We start from the raw sequence: 6015 nt of genomic DNA, 5'->3' as shown, positions 1-6015 counted from the left end.
ACCCAAACTCCCTTAAGGTCCTGTAGTAAACAAAACAAGCAATGACTTCAAAACAAAAAAGAACGCAAGTTTAACAAAATTCCTGCTATAAATCTAAAATGACTCAGCATGATCTCAAGGTCTCCTTTCTACTGCCACACACCCTGTACCCTACAGAACAGGTACAGCAGAGAGGGGGCACTCCATGAAGTTTGCAAGTAGCTCATTTAAAACAAATCGTAGAGAATTATTTTTCACTCAAGTCATAGTTCAAGCTCTGGAATTCCTTGCCAGAAGATGTGGCTACAGCAGTTAGTGTATCTGGGTTTAAAAAAATTTGGATAAGTTCCTAGCGGAAAAATCCATAAATTGCTATTACTGTAATTAATAAGCAATGGTAGCTTGTGATCTATCTAATGTTTGGGTCCTTGCCAGGTACTTGTGACTTGGATTGGCCACTATTGGCAACAGGATACTGGGCTTGATGGACCCTTAGTCTGACTGGCATATCTTATGAATGTACAGTCCAGCACCTGGATTACTTATTTGGCTTATAAGAAAATACGTAAGAAATCCTTGAAGAAGAGCAGGCCACCTCTAGCCCTCTGCCTACGGCAAAGATCCACAACATTGATCTAGCCTATTATTTCCTGCTTTAGCTGCTCAGGGTCCATCTGCAGCCACAGCCAGAACACACCCAGTGACGAACACGTCAGACACCCAATCAGAGCTCAAGTCGTCGGAAACTGTCCAATAGGAAGCAGGAGGCGGGCACAAGGGGGGGCTCTGAGTTTCCCGGAAGCAGATGACCTTATCCAACTGTACAAGCAGGGAGAGAGCGCGAGCGAGGCACTGCTGTCCCGGCGGATAACCAGGACCAGGGTGAGCTCCCATTCTGATATGTTTTAAATATATAATTATACACGTGAGAGAAGCACTCGGCTGAATCGCCCTAGGAAAGGTCGTATTCTGATAACATTATATACATAGATCTGTACTGTGCGCTAGGGCGAGAATCTGTCCGGATAAACTGTTGGATTGTACCGACCCGGTAACAGGCGTGGAATGTCCTCTCAAAGGTGACGGTTTCTGAAGTTAAAAGATCCCGAGTTTTAGTTTGACTTTGATAACCACTACTTCCTGGTTTTCTGCTCTCAGGGATTTCCCCCCCATTTTATAAGTTATAAAACTTGACCAGAATAAGATTGTATGAAGGTCTGGAGTGTACTGGGGTAGGAAGGGAGGGGGACGGCCCCTTGCAGTGAGCACACTGGGGGGGGGGGGGTTGGTGAGGCCTTAGGAACCATGGGGTGTGTCTAGGTGCGAGAGAGATGCGGTGGGAAGATAAGCAGCGATCTGAGGGACGAGGAGAAAAGAGAAGAGAGTTCGACGTAAAAATATGTGCTGAACTTCACAGCATACTTTCTTTACTCATGCTAAACACGTATAATAAGCAAACAGTATGCAAATCATCAGGAGTTTTTTTTTTAAAGTGCACTAATCTGAAAATGTGCGCACACATATGTAGAATGCCTTGAACGTCTTGGCTGGAAAGGTGCAAAACAAACGGTGATGACCGACGATGCATAAACTATGTTTTCTGCAGCGAAAAAATGTTCTATGCACAAAATTGTGCGTTATGCGCTGATTCGTGCAGAAAACGTGCACAAATTGGGTCTTCCCCTAAAACCTGTGTACTGGACACTGTGCACCAGGAATTCCAGGTTCAACCCCCAACTTAACACTAGCTCCAGAAACTTTGCTCCTTCTCTGACGAGGAATTAAGGAAACATGAGATCAGCCTACACACTTATTTACTGGAAACTAATACGGTAGCTAATGCTTTGACTACCATGGGATTTGCATGGAGGAACACTAATTTGTGTACAAAACTCCTTGTTGAATTGGGAGTAAAGTGGTTGCACAAATATGCCCACAACTGTGGGCATATTTGCACAACTGTGCATTAACATATGCATACAGCCAAGTGCACCTTAAATTGGTCTAAGAGAAAGAGACAAGAGAATAACACAGTAACCCGATAAATGTCAGCACAAAAATCCCCAAATACAGAGGCAAACCACTAATTTCACATATACCGAGATCAAACATTGATTGTGAGGTGGGGTGGATCATACAAAAATGGTGCTGGCACATTGTAATCATCTGTCTCTTAACATGTTTATTTTAAAATAGTGTATCAATTTGTTAATTTTAAATGATAAGCATAAGACAAAAGGAGAGAAGGTGCAGGGGAGATATGATACAGACCTTCAGTACACCTGAAAGGTATTAGTGATGTAGAAACATCAAACTTTTTCTGCTGGAAAGGAAACTGTACAACGAAGGTTCACAATTATGAAACGTCAGGGGGCACGACTCAGAACCAACATCAGGAAATGTTTCTTCATCAAGAGGATGGTGGATGCATGGAATGCCCTCCAAGAAGAGGTAAAGATGAGAACGGTGATGGAATTCAAAAGGGCATGGGATGAACGCTGATCCCTACAGGCTAGAGAATGGAAATGAAAAATGGCGTAACTTATGTAACACTTCTGCACAGAGCGGCAGTTACTACTGTAAGCAACTTGCTGGACTGTTTGGTCTCTATCTGCCCTCATTTACTATCGGGCCAATTCAGTAAAAGTCATGGGAGAGCGGGCAAGCGCACAGGCCACTTTCCTGTGCGCGCGATTCAGTATTTAAATGAGGACCTGTGGTTAAAAAGAGGCGCTAGGGACACTAGCGCGTCCCTAGCGGTTGTCCGCGGGTTTGACAGCTGACACTCAATTTTTCCAGCGTCGGTTCACGAGCCCGCTGACAGCCATGGGTTCGGAAAATGGACGCCGGCTAAATTGAGCGTCCGTCTTCTGACCTGCGGGCCGCTGGCCAATTTACAATTTTTATTTTTATTATTTTTTTTTTAATTTTGGGGCCTCCGACTTAATATCGCTAGGATATTAAGTCGGAGGGTGTACAGAAAAGCAGTTTTTTCTGCTTTTCTGTATGCTTTCCTGGTGCCTGCAGAAATTAACGCCAGCGTTTGGGCAGGTGTTAATTTCTGAAAGTAAGGGAAATTTCCCTGGGGCTGGCATGCAGTGATGGACAGTGTTTCGGAGCATTGCTTCTGCTTCAGGGATGACTAGGTCCAGCAGTGTTCTGCTTCAACTGCTTCTACAGAACAATTCTTAATAGTAAGACTTTGTTTGAAAAGCCCCTGGTTTCTATTTTGTTCCATGTGATACCCATACAGGGTTAATAACTAGTCCAATGTCAGGCCCTTTTTTTTTTTTTTTTTTTTTTTTTTACAGACCTGCTGCTGCCCTTTGTTTTTGGTTATTCCGGCCATTCGCTGCCCTCTCAGGAAAGTAGTATCCCTTCCTATTTTCTCTGTGCCTCCCTTCTGCTTGAACCTTTTTTTTTTTGACCCAACAACTTCCTCCTGCCACGTTGTACTTGCAGCTCAGTAAGATCCAAAGTGGTACTTGGCACCAGGAGCCTTCGTTCACAACTACGCCAGGGATTGTCCTCCTGTTTAGAGCCCCTCCCAGCTTAAGTTCAGTTCGCTCACTGTGTTGATGGTTCTGGGCTGGGGGCAATGCGCCAGTGTTCCTTCCGGAAACCTGCAGTCATGGTTCCTGAGTCTGGCCACTGGGTATCATCCCTAGACATGGACCGTGACTCCCTCCCGACCCTGGCCTGAGAGTGCCTCAGCCGCACTCCCAGCCGAGGCTGACCCGGGGGTGGAAAAGTCCTGGATCGAACCAGGATCCTTCTGCATGGCAGCACACAGCATGTACCACTGGAGCCACTGGGCTGGATCTCCTTCAGCTGCCTTTTAATGGAAATTCACTCCTCCTACTTTATTAAACATGTGTATGTTTCTGTTTATCTCCCTTTTCTCTTCTGTCTTCCAGTGGCTGAAAGGAAAGCTTGGAGTTGGGGAGGGAACATGAAACAAGTGACATTGCTTAAAACTGTAATTCTGAGAGAGAGAGGAGCATGGAAACAGCTGATAACTGTATTCACTAGGGCAGGCACTCCAGGAGAAGATAACCTTAGGGGGAGGGTGTGGTGGGCCACTAGTATCTGCCCTGTCCTTAACGTTCTGCAACAGAAAAGGTTTTATGGATTTTCTTTTTCAGTTCTGTGTTTTTAGGTCATGCATTTGTTTTTAAACTAAATTAAAAAAACATGAGAGAAAAAAAAAGTGCGAAGCTTGCTGGGCAGACTGGATGGGCCGTTTGGTCTTCTTCTGCCGTCATTTCTATGTTTCTATGACGAAACAGCTGCATTTTCCTTTCATTTCAAAATGAAACAAAACAGGAATGTTAACTCCCACCTCCAGAGGTCTCGTAGCCTCTTCAGTAATGTAAAAATAGACAGGCCCAATCCCTGGCCACTCCTGCCCCACTGGGGTGTCACTGGGGTGACTGGTCAGTCACCCCAGTGACTGACCAGTCACCATCTTGTAGTGGAGGTTACTTCTGCCCACTTCTTTACAGGAAGAGGCTAAGAGACCCTTGGGGGTGGAGGTTAATCTTCCTGTGTTGGTGGCTCTCGGTTTGTTTGGTTTTTTTTTTGTTTTGTTTTCTGAAACAAAAGTCAAAAAAAGAATTTAGGGGAGGGTATTGATTTCATATTTAAAAGAAATGAAAATGTGGGTGGTATTGCATGTTTTCATTTTGTTTCAAAACGAATGCACAGCCCTCCTGTATTACCACCAGACATCAACAGAAATCACCTGAGAAACTGCCTAAAGGCCGCTCCACCCAAACTCCCTTAAGGTCCTGTAGTAAACAAAGCAAGCACTGACTTCAAAACAAAAAAGAACGCAAGTTTAACAAAATTCCTGCTATAAATCTAAAATGACTCAGCATGATCTCAAGGTCTCCATTCTACTGCCACACACCCTGTACCCTACAGAACAGGTACAGCAGAGAGAGTAGCAGTGCAGGGCAAGTACAGCACAGACAGCAACAAGGCAAGCTTCCCTTGACCTATTGTACAGTGCTGCATATGTCCAATAGCACTTTAAAAATAAGTATAGGAGAAGTTTAACTTTCCTCTTTCACACACACTGTCCCACTAAACAGGTACAGCACAGGCAGCAACAGAGCAAGCTTTGCTTCCCTCACACACCTTGCCCCACCACTGATCAGGTACAGCCCAAGCCATGGCAGGGTTAGCCTTCCTCCTACATGCAGCCCTGCCACAGAACAGGTATGATGCAGGCAGCAACAACTCAAGCTTCCCTCAAACACAAACGAAATTACCACAGAACAATTAGCAAGGTTCTGGCAGGGTTAGCCTTCCTCATACACAGTGCTTGAGCAGTGGGCGTGAAGCTGCTCTCCAGTGGGTCAGTTCTGGCTCCATCTGCATTCACATTGTCAGAAATATTTGAGTCCAGAGGGAGGTGGTTGTCAGAACATAGTGACAGCATTGCAAGCATACCACGGCTTGGCATTGCATCTCTTTCGGTGGGCCAGGGTGAGGAACTGCTTCTGCTGTGGTGGGCCCAGGTGGGGAGCTGCCTACCGTGCGGCAGAACTGGACATGAGAGGAACACTGCACTGTGACCACGTCGTGACACGATCTAACATCCTCAGGCCTCATCCCAGGAGAGAGAGATTACAGCTGTTACACACTGGGGAAAAATTGATGAGGTTGGGCAAAGAGGCTACAGAGAGAATGAGGGAGGAGGTGGAGAAGGGAGGAGAAAGGCAAAAATGTTACCTAAGCAAATCAAAACATGAGAAAATAAAGATCAGGAAAAATGAGTGAAAACAGAAAAAAAAAATGTTTTCTCAGTTCCTAGCAAATTATGGCTGTCACCTCAGTTTTGTGGGTGGTTTTTGTTTTTAATTTTTCCAGCCTTTGCCATTGTGGTGTATGGCCTGTGTGTCTGTCTGGGTGTGGTGTGGGGTATGTGTCTGTTTGTCCTATGTGCTGTAGTCTGTCTGCTTTTCTGTCTCTGTCTGTGTTTTTCTGTCTAGATGTGGGCTGTGTGTCTCTGCCTGGGTGTTGGGTTTC

The 6015-nt window shown here is 45.3% G+C and overlaps 1 protein-coding gene across 2 annotated transcripts in view; it reads left to right on the top strand.

Annotated features, from left to right (window-relative positions):
* The first annotated feature begins 722 nt into the window (after positions 1-722).
* The window catches only part of PRR13 (proline rich 13), a 44293-nt gene continuing 39000 nt past the window's right edge, over positions 723-6015 (top strand). The window contains exon 1 of one of the 2 annotated variants that reach the window (XM_029595212.1): positions 723-861. The gene's annotated coding sequence lies outside the window, so the exon portion shown is untranslated. The remainder of the gene's footprint in view (positions 862-6015) is intronic. The other variant, XM_029595210.1, reaches the window with a different exon arrangement.

Source organism: Rhinatrema bivittatum, chromosome 3, assembly GCF_901001135.1.
Source record: "Rhinatrema bivittatum chromosome 3, aRhiBiv1.1, whole genome shotgun sequence".
In the NCBI taxonomy this organism is placed as follows: Eukaryota; Metazoa; Chordata; class Amphibia; order Gymnophiona; family Rhinatrematidae; genus Rhinatrema; species Rhinatrema bivittatum.
Note: the sequence above shows the minus strand (reverse complement) of the source record. Positions and strands in the feature narration are given on the sequence as shown.